Source organism: Mastigoproctus giganteus, chromosome 1 (genome assembly GCF_048544385.1).
Source record: "Mastigoproctus giganteus isolate SK-2022 chromosome 1, ASM4854438v1, whole genome shotgun sequence".
Classification (NCBI taxonomy): Eukaryota; Metazoa; Arthropoda; class Arachnida; order Uropygi; family Thelyphonidae; genus Mastigoproctus; species Mastigoproctus giganteus.
The window spans coordinates 223,656,259-223,667,815 of record NC_143575.1 but is presented as its reverse complement, the minus strand read 5'-3'; the positions used below and the strand labels follow the sequence as shown (position 1 = coordinate 223,667,815).

General features: G+C 36.8%; 1 protein-coding gene across 1 annotated transcript in view; it reads left to right on the top strand.

The window, feature by feature from the left end:
* The first annotated feature begins 9,486 nt into the window (after positions 1–9,486).
* Positions 9,487–11,557, top strand: part of LOC150091547 (cholesterol transporter ABCA5-like) — a 389,022-nt gene continuing 386,951 nt past the window's right edge. The window contains exon 1 of the mRNA XM_090376152.1: positions 9,487–9,519. The gene's annotated coding sequence lies outside the window, so the exon portion shown is untranslated. The remainder of the gene's footprint in view (positions 9,520–11,557) is intronic.

The window sequence follows — 11,557 nt, the reverse complement described above, 5'->3', positions numbered from 1 at the left end:
TTTGTACAATAGTCTTCCATGTGCAACAGTGTCAAAAGCTTTCCTGAAATCCAAATATATGATATCAAAATTATTTTTTGCATCCATTTCCTTTGTAACCACATCATAATATCCTATCAAATTTGTCAGACAAGACTTTCCCTTAACAAACGCATACTGTCTGAATTATTGCTGCAGTCTTGTCTAGATGATCCTGCAATGCATCTTTAACCAGTGACTACATTAATTTACTCGGAACAGAAGTTAAACTAACTGGTCTGTAATTACTTGTGTCACCCTTCGATCCCCTTTGTGAATTGGGGATACATTTGCACATCTCCAGTCCGTGGGGAACTCCCCTGAGTCCAAGGGTGCTCTCATAATTATGGCTAAGAGTTTGCTTAGTTGCTTTGCCACCTCCTTTAATATAACTGGATAGATCCCATCCACCCCAGGTGCCTTTCTTATGTTTAACTTCAACAATTTCTCCACTTTGCTCTCAGTTATTACAAAATCATTAAGCACCCTGCTACAATTTGATAACCTTCTGCCATTTTCAAACCTTAATAACTCCTCATGTGTGAATATAGATGCAAAATACTCATTCAGTTTGTTTGCTATCTGAGCAGGATCATCAACAGTCGAACCATCGATATCAAGTGGACCAATCAGATTCATCCCCTTCCTTTTAGAGTTTATATAAGTAAAGAAATCCTTGCTGTTTTTCTTAGCATCTTTTGCCAAAGATTCCTTGTAATCTGCCTTCACCTGCCTAACCTCCTTTGTGACCTGATTACAGACTATCCATAGGCTTCTGAGTCGCTTGATAATTTATATGCATCCCATGCATTTTTCTTCTCTGTCACGAGTCTCATTAGTTCATTTGATAACCATTTAGGCGTAAACCTTGAACAATATTTCTTAATAGGTATGAAACTTTTAGAAGCATCCACAATTAATTCCTTGAATGCTTCCCACTTAGAATTTACTGTTGGTAACATTGTCAGTTGATCCCACTGTACAGAATTTAAAAACTGTCTGAGACCACTGTACTCACCTTTACAGAAGCAAAAACCCCTGATGGTAATTATATCTTTAAGTAAATCTCACATCAGTACACTGTGATCACTGCCACCTAGTGGTTCCTTTATCTGCAAATTCTTAATAGTTGGGAAGCTATCCTACAAATTTACTTTCATTTAAGGTAATTCCTATATATAAAAAGGGATCACCAGATGACTTTTGCAATTTTAGACCAATAACAATAGTCAGTTATAAATAAGATAATAGAAAATTATATTTTTTTCCCATATAAGCAAATATTTACATCAATATGGACTGTTAAACAACTCTATTCTCATATCAGAAGGGCAAGAGCACACAGACATTATTAGAGAATTTAGCAGACTCTTTTAACTTACATTTAAACAAAAATAACTTCATAATGATTTTATTTATAGATTTGACCAAAGCATATGACTTAATTGATATCTCAATATTGCAACAAAAATTACTGAAATATGGTATAAGGGGAAGAATCAATCAACTCTTAGCATGTTATTTAACCAAAAGAAAAATAACAGTTGAAGTAGAAAATACAAAGGGAAAATCATATAATGTAAAGAGAAGAGTACCTCAGGGCACTCATGCAGGGCCAATCATGTTCAACATCTATATAAATGACATATTCAAAGTAATAAAGAGAACTCCTTTATAAAAATTTATGCAAATGATGTAATCTTATATACAATTGGAAAGAACCTGACAAAAATGGCTAAAGATTTACAGTAGGATGTAATACATTTACAAACTTGGTTGCATGATAATAAATTAGCACTCAGCTTTGAAAAATCAAAATTTTTGGTAATTGGACCTCCTCATCAAACCTTGTACATTCATCCCTCTATTAAATTACATAAACATGAATGCCTACATGATCAGAATTTCCAGAATTGCAAACGTCTAACTGTGGAAGAAGTTTCAAATCATTGTTACCTTGGGTTATGGATTGACTACAGTCTAAGTTGGGCAATGCATATAACAAATTTGTACAAAAAAATTAGATTTTATGTGTACTTTTTTTACTACATTAAGAATAAATTAAATCTTAGAACAAAAAGTTACCTTATATTATGCATTAGTGGACTCCCAACTCAATTATTTAGTAAATGTATGGGCACGAGCAAATATAACTGAAATAAGGGTAATAAACAACTTAATTAACAGGATTTTGAGACTTTTAATGGGGACAAACTTTTGGAATGACCTGAATACAAGAAGGCAATTTTTGTTGAAATATAAAATACTTTATCCAGTTCAAAAACTGAAGTTAAATTTAATCTTGAAAAATCTTAACACTATTTTTGAAGAGTCGAATCTGAAAAGGAATGTCTCACATAATTTAAGGAACCCAAAAGCAATTGTTTTGCCTCACCCTAGGGTACTAAATAGATTTGGAGATAGGCATACAATGAATATAATAAACAACTTGTTGGCTAGTGTAGATTTCAGGCTCAGTTGAAGTTATTCTAGCTCCAAATTAAAATTCTTAATAAGAAAATTTTTGATACTCATTGATACAGTAGATTAGAATTGCTATCTCTGTTTGCAGTGTGGAATGTCTATGCGTTGTGATTTCATTATCTTTTCTGTTAGATAACAAATTTGTATGTAAAAACTGTTGTAAATGAAGAATCACAACTTGTCAAGAATTTTACTTTTCTTAACAAATTCATTTATTGAAAACAAATTCTCTTGATGAAAAAATAAATTGTATTGTATTATTATTAGCCATATGGTGCAAGGAAGCCTGTGGCTTATGCTGCACCAACCAAAAAAAAAAAAAAAAAAAATTCCCCAGTTACCCTGAGAGAGAGAGAGAGAGAGAGAGAGAGAGAGAGAGAGAGAGAATCAGAATTGAAAGGAATCACCAATAAAGAGAAGAACGATTATATCCAGCTCAGGATCATGGGTGTGCCAAGCCAATACTCACCAGATGTGAGCCCCCGAGGTTAATACGCTTTGAAATAACTTCTTGTTGAGTGATATGCCATCTAGACGATACAAAAAAAAAGTTTGCAAGTGAATTGACTTCGAATTTGAGTAATACGAATTTGTCCCCCCCCCAAAAAAAAAGTGTTTGAAAATGTACACAAAAACGACAGAGAAGAAAATTTCAGGATCCATATTTTCTATGTTTTAGACAACGCAAACCAGTAATTGAAAGACAGGTTTGAGTTGATCATAAAGCATAATGCATTAATTCCAATTTCTATACAATTTAGTTATGCCACGGAAATAAGGAACAACGAAATTCTGCTTACAGATGGTGATCAAAAATACATCTCCAGCTTCTATTTATACCAATAATTAAAATATTTCCGAAACCTTTTCGAAGACAGTTATTTTCCAACCATCAAATCCAACGAAAATCTTGCAATTATTGTGATCAAACAATTTAATGGCATCATTGGCAAATATTTTCTTGGCTTAGAATTCTTAGAACATTGCTAGCATCAGTGATCCAGAACGGAGCATTTAGATGAAATCGATCATAACTTATATATCCATTCCATGATGACACAAGATCAGTTGGATGAATTAGCAATCTTATCAGTTGAAACATGCCATTGCAAAATTAGACTTGTAAGGCAAAATTTTAACGATTACGTAATAATTAAATGCTACTTGTTTATTAAAGTTAAATTAATAAATTACATTTTTTTATTTTAAGATTTTAATAAAATGAATTGAATGAAATGAACAAAATTATGTTGAAAAATTAATATTTCATTTTCAAATTGAGAAACATTTTTCAGCTTATATGAATGATATAGGGAACCGGTGCCAAAACAAAGTTGCCTCAGGACGCCACAGTAGTAGTATTAATAGAAGCTTGTGATGCAAGAAAGCAAGCGTGTGAGTTCATGTAGCATCAGCCAAAAAAAAAAAAAAACAATTTCACACATCCATTCACTCTAAAAGTTTATCCAGTACCTCCTTGAATTTATTTAAGCTATCAACTTCCGCAACGACAAATGCAAGTTTGTTCCAGCAATTAACCACCTGCTGGCTAAAGGCAAATTTCCACACATCTATTCTACAACTATCTTTCCTCAATTTGAATTTATGCCCTCTCAGGTTCGTAATCTGAGCAAGTGGAAGAATCCCATCAGAATTCAGCGTGCTCAGCCCATTCAAGGCCTTATACACCTCAAAAAAGTGCATACTCTCCAACCGCTGCAATTTGCAGAACTTAAGCCTTTCTAGGTAAGAGAACCCCTTCGTTCCCCTCACCAATCTTGTTGCTCTTCTCTGTACACGCTCAAGCAATTCTACCTTCCTAAAATGAGGCCTCCAGACCTCTACGTAGTACTCAAGGCGTTGCTTGACCATTGCTTTATACAAAGGGATAATCATCTCCTCACTAGCGTAGCTGCCCTTTTTCGGGCCCGGAGGCAAAGAACATGTTCGGTCTCCTACTTAATTAATGAAAATTGCAAAAACAGGAGACAGCCAAAGACGCCGGGCCCCTAAAGGGCCCGGAGGCAATTACCTTGCCTGCCTGCATGGTAGCTATGCCACTGCATCTCCTTTTCTCTACTAGCAAAATTCCTGTATATCATTGACAATACCCCATGAGCTGCTCTGGCAGCCTGTCTGCATTGTTCAGAAAACTTCATATCTGACTGCACAATCACTCACAGGTCTTTCATTTTCTACTACCTAAGTGTAGTACCACACAGTTGGTACGTTTCTCTGGGGTTACTTCTACCCATATGCAGTACTTTGCATTTGACAATGCTAAACATCAGTTGCTAATTTTCAGACCATGTACCCAAATTTTCTAGATCCTTTTGCAGTAGCACACTGTAGTAGTAGTAGTAGTAGTAGTGGCACTTGATGCAAGAAAGCAAGTGTAGGAGCTTATGCAGCATCAGCCAAAAAAAAAAAAAAAAAAAATCACACGATACCCTCCAAATGCCTGTCCAGTTCCTCCTTAAATTTATTTAACCTATCAACTTCCACAACGACAGATGGAAGTTTGTTCCAGCAATTAACCACCCGCTGGCTAAAGGCAAATTTCCGCACATCTATTCTACATCTGTCCTTTCTTAATTTGAACTTATGTCCCCGTAGGTTCGTAATCTGAACAAGTGGGAGGATCCCATCAGAATTCAGTGTGCTCAACCCATTCAAGGCCTTATAGACCTCAATCAGATCACCGCGCAGGTGCCTAGTCTCCAGCCACTGCAATTTGCAGAACCTAAGCTTCTCTTGGTAAGAGGATCCCTTCATTCCCCTCACCAATCGTGTTGCTCTTCTCTGTACACGCTCAAGCAAATCTACATCCTTCCTAAAATGAGGCCTCCAGACCTGTACGCAGTACTCAAGGCGTGGCCTGACCATTGCCTTATACAGAGAGACAATCACCTCCTTTTCCCTGCTAGCAAAATTCCTATATATCATTGACAAAACCCCATGACCTGCCCTAGCGCCTGTCTGCATTGCTCAGAAAACTTCATATCTGACTGCACAATTATTCCCAGGTCTTTTTCATTTTCTACCACCTTAAGTGTAGTACCACACAGTTGGTACGTTTCTCTGGGGTTACTTCTACCCATGTGCAGTACTTTGCATTTGTCAAGGTTAAACTTCAGTTGCCACTTCTTAGCCCATCTGCCCAAATTATCTAGATCCTGTTGCAGTAGCACACTGCCATGACTGTCATTAACAACCCTGCCAACCTTCGTGTCATCTGCAAACTTCGACATTAAGCCTGATATACCTTCATCAATATCATTGATAAATATACAAAACAACAGTGGACCCAACACCGAACCCTGTGGGACTCCACTAATAACATTAGTCCACGAAGAGCAGCACCCATTGATTACCACCCTCTGTCTTCTCCCACTTAACCATCCTTTTATCCATTGTAGCAACTTACTGTTAATACCATTCTGCTCCAATTTGTACAATAGTCTTCCATGCGCAACAGTGTCAAAAGCTTTCCTGAAATCCAAGTATATGATATCAAAATTATTTTTTGCATCCAGTTCCTTTGTGACCACATCATAATAACCAATCAAATTTGTCAGACAAGACTTTCCCTTAACAAACCCATGCTGTGTCTGAATTATTGCTGCAGTCTTGTCTAGATGATCCTGCAATGCATCTTTAACCAGTGACTCCATTATTTTACCCGGAACAGAAGTTAAACTAACTGGTCTGTAATTACTCGTGTCACCCTTCGAACCTCCTTTGTGAATTGGGGATACATTTGCACATCTCCAGTCTGTGGGAACCTCCCCTAAATATACAAAACAACAGTGGACCCAACACCGAACCCTGTGGGACTCCACTAATAACATTAGTCCACGAAGAGCAGCACCCATTGATTACCACCCTCTGTCTTCTCCCACTTAACCATCCTTTTATCCATTGTAGCAACTTACTGTTAATACCATTCTGCTCCAATTTGTACAATAGTCTTCCATGCGCAACAGTGTCAAAAGCTTTCCTGAAATCCAAGTATATGATATCAAAATTATTTTTTGCATCCAGTTCCTTTGTGACCACATCATAATAACCAATCAAATTTGTCAGACAAGACTTTCCCTTAACAAACCCATGCTGTGTCTGAATTATTGCTGCAGTCTTGTCTAGATGATCCTGCAATGCATCTTTAACCAGTGACTCCATTATTTTACCCGGAACAGAAGTTAAACTAACTGGTCTGTAATTACTCGTGTCACCCTTCGAACCTCCTTTGTGAATTGGGGATACATTTGCACATCTCCAGTCTGTGGGAACCTCCCCTGAATCCAAGGATGCTCTCATAATTATGGCTAAGGGTTTGCTTAGTTGCTTTGCCGCCTCCTTTAATATAACTGGATAGATCCCATCCACCCCAGGTGCCTTTCTTATGTTTAACTTCAACAATTTCTCCTCCACTTTGCTCTCAGTTATTACAAAATCATTAAGCACACTGCAACAATTTGATAACCTTCTTCCATTTTCAAACTGTAATAATTCCTCACGTGCGAATGTAGATGCAAAATACTCATTCAGTTTGTTTGCTATCTGAGCAGGATCATCAACAGTCGAACCATCGATGTCAATGGACCAATCATATTCATCCCCTTCCTTTTAGAGTTTATATAAGTAAAGAAATCCTTGCTGTTTTTCTTAGCATCTTTTGCCAAAGATTTCTCGTAATCCGCCTTCGCCTGCCGAACCTCCTTTGTGACCTGATTACAGACTAGCTTATATCTGCTACAGGCCTCTGCGTCGCCTGATAATTTATATGCATCCCATGCATTTTTCTTCTCTGTCACGAGTCTCATTAGTTCATTTGATAACCATTCAGGCCTAAACCTTAAACAATATTTCTTCATCGGTATGAAAAGTCTAGTAGCTTCCACGATTAATTCCTTGAATGCTTCCCACTTAGAATTTACTGTTTGCAACATCGTCAGTTGATCCCATTGTACAGAATTTAAAAACTGTCTGAGACCACTGTACTCCCCTTTACGGAAGCAAAAACCCTTTCCTTTACCCCTGACGGTAGTTACCTCTTTGAGTAAATCCCACTTCAGCACACTGTGATCACTGCCACCTAGTGGTTCCTTTATCTGCAAATTCTTAATACACGAATGATCACTGCTGATAACCAGATCAAGAGTATTACTTTCTCTGGTTGCCTCTGGAACATGCTGCTGCAGAAAACAATCATCCAATAAATCCACAAAAGTCTGACTAGTGTGTGAGTGACCAACGCACAAGTTCCAGTCAATATCTGGGAAGTTGAAATCCCCCATTATAAGACATTCTGATTTACTGGCCCACTCTATTTCTCTGTACAATTGTTCATTGTACTCATTCGAGTCATTAGGCCTATAACACACTCCTACTCTTATTTTTGCTTTCGCAGTGCTTATGTCACAACCCAAACTGACTCTGTTGTGCACTGTTCATCTATATCAACTGGATGCACTTCTTTTGATTTTATGTTTTTCTTAATTAACAGCATAACACCTCCTCCCTTTCTGTCCTGTCTATCCTTTCTGTCATTAACAACCTGTCCTAACATTCTATCCTGTCATTAACAACCCTGCCAACCTTTGTATCATCTGCAAACTTCGACACAAAGCCTTTTGAGCCGGCCTGCATTCCACCAGTTCCAATTGATGAGAGGCTTCAAAATGCCGTTACAAACTTTCACTTTGAAATTAATTAGAATTACAGGTATGTGCAGCGTGTACCATCATGAAGAGGGGAAACCGACCAATGACCTCTGACATTTTTTCGGATAAATTGGGGGCTCTGGTGGTTGTCCAGACCACCACGACGAGCCTGCTGGATTGCGCTGTGGTTACTTCCTCGATGGATGAGCTGTGTTGCTATTGTGTTTTCAAGAAGTGTACATGGAGACCGGTCGCGGTATTATTCTTTACTGTTAATTGCTGTACTGTTGGGACTGCTAGGTTTGAAAACAAAATTGACTTCTTCATCGTGGCCAAAATTCCTGGTTTAAAATCCTAATTCCTGGATATATTTAGGTTTAATGATTTAGAGTCTTCGTGGTGAACTTCCAAGTGTTACTTGGATTAATGAGGGCATCACAACCTTATGTTGGAAATTTTATAGTTTCAGGTACCATGAAAGCACATTAAATATACCTTCATGGTATGGTATGGCATTGTGACAAGGACATTACGCTGACAACGAATTCGACCCCCAACGAGGGAATCTGAGATAATTGTACATCAACTTGTTCAGTGATTATATATGTACAGTATTGTAAACAGTTGGAGGCGTTGTCAGGACAACTGGCTGGGACCGCCTAGTGCAATAAATAAATTAAAAAATATATAATCTTGAAGATAAATAAAGAAACTTTGGATCAGAGCCGAAGATAGTTATTTTCCAACCTAAGCTCGCGATCATAGGCAACTGAGATATATACCTGTCTGCCCTTGGCGAATTGCTTGTAAATTATCGGTCAAGTTCATTTTTGCGTTTATGTTTTCCTTATGTTCCCCCCCCCCATTAATTGCATAATTTTATTATTTTTCATTAGTTTAAAGGTTTTTCATTAATTTTAAAATGCACTTTATGAGGATTCTAGTGTATGCAGACGTATATAATAAATAGTACTGTATTATTATTATTATGTATTTGGTATTCAATTTTTTCTCTTTCTTTCTTTTGTTTTGGCAACGCGAACTTCATGTAAAGCAATTGGTTGCTATGAATTACGCAATTCAGCTGGCGCCAGTTTTCTGTTGGTGGTAAAACCCGTAAACGTTCATTCATATGCTGTTTGGAGCATATTTCGGTTTCCGTTTAATTTTATAATATAATAAATTTTACATAAATTCTGTTTTATTTATTTACTCTTTACAAATTATGTGAATTATGCATAACATCTGTACTTATATAGTATATTGTTAAAAATGTTTTACATATTTTGGGAATATAATAATAATAATAATAATAATAATAATACCGCACAACGTTTATTTTGGTTTTGCAGTAAGTATATATTTTTAATTTATTTATTGTGTGAAACTGTACATTGAAGATTTTATTCTTCCACACTAGATCAGTTGTACTCTCTGAAAACAATTCTAAATGGGAATTATTCAGAGAAGTAATCATAGAAAATACTAATCACAGTAATAATATAGTAATCATACTAATCAAAGTAATCATAGTAATCATTTTCATACCAACTAAAAAATATTGTTCAAGGTTTACACATAAATGGATGTCAAATGAACTGATGAGACTTATGGCAGAGAAGAAAAATGCATGTGTTACAAATGAATTATCAGGTGATGCAGAAGTCTATGGTAAATATAAACTACTCTGTAATCAACTCAAAAAGGAAGTTAGGCAAGCTAAGGCAGATTACGAAAAGTCTGGCAAAGAATAAAAAGGAAAGCAGCAAAAACTTATTTCCTTTTATTAACAGTAAAAGGAAGAGGTTGAATCACATTGGGCTGCTTGATGTCATTGGGTTAACTGTTGATGATCCTGCTCAGGTTGCTGACAAACAGGATAGGTATTTTGCATCTAGATTCACACTTGAGTCATTCTTTAGGGAATGGGATGCCAGAAGTTTACCAAACTAACAGGGAACTAGCTGGATATCATTTTTCCCTTTCTTGGTGATTCCTTTCTCTCTCTTTCTCTCTCTCTCTCTCTCTTGGTATAACTGGGAATTTTTTTTTTTTTTTTTTTTTTTGGCTGGTGCAGCATAAGCCTCGGGCTTCCTTGTACCATATGGCTAATAATAATAAATAAAAATAATAATAATAAATGATTTTGTGATAACTGAGAAGAAAGTGGAAGAGGAATTGTTGAAGATAAACATAAAAAAGGCAGTTGGGATGGATGGGATCTATCTAATTATATTAAATGAGTTAAGCAAACCTTTAACCATAATTATGCGAGCATCCTTGGATTCAGGGAAGGCCCTATGGATTGGAGATTTGCCAATGTATTGAAGGAAGAAGTGAGCAATTATAGACCTGTAAGCTTAATTTTTTTGGAAACCAGGCAAAAACCAGTTGTAATTAGCCTTCTGCACTAAGCGGAGCTCTGCTGTAGTCACCTTTCCTCTTCAAGAGGATCTTGTGGGATGCATGATGATTAAAGCCGGCCCCTTTCAAAATTGGCCATGTGGTAGACAATGGCATACCACCACATTATCTGATGCCACAGAGACCAGAACAAAACCAACTCCAAAAACTGCTGTTAAAGGAAGACCTGCAACTAGGTGGAAGGATGGGATCAGTGAACTTTTGGATGTGACATTTTTCGGTGCTGTTCGTATAGCACTTGATCGATGCAGTTGAAGGAATTTGTTGGTGGCCATAACAGTTCCTCGGGGAACTGCGTGACTGGAAGAAGAAGAAGAAGCTTAATTTCTGTATTAGGAAAAGTAATGGAGTCAATGGTTAAAGAAGCAATGGAGGATCATCTAGACTGGAGTGCAGTTATACTTAAGTCACAGCATGGGTTTGTTAAAGGGTGATCTTGTCTGACCAATTTGAATGGATACTACAATGCACAGAAGGACACAAAGTCACAAGACTACAAGGTCACAAAGGAACTGGATGCAAAAAGTAATTTTGATATCATATACTTGGATTTCAGGAAAGCTTTTGATACTGTTGCGTGTAGAAGACCATTGTATAAATTGGAGCAATGTGACATTGAGGACAAGTTACTGCTATGGATAAAGAAATCGATGAGTGGGAGAAGACAGAGTACTTTTTAAAATGCTGCTATTCTTACGCTAATGTTATTAGTTGAATTCCCCAGGGTTCAGTTCTGCAGCCATTGTTGTTTTCTATATTTATAACAGGTATTAATGAAGGTATATCAACCTTAATGTCTAAGTTTGTAAAGGTTGGCAGGGTGGTTAATGACAGTAATGAAAGTAAGCTACTTCAATGACTTCTAGAAAAATTAACACCAAGTGCTGCATATGGTTAGTAGTAATTCCAGATTAATGTACCAACAGTGTGGTATTACACTTAGGGTAGTGGAAAGTGAAAAAGAC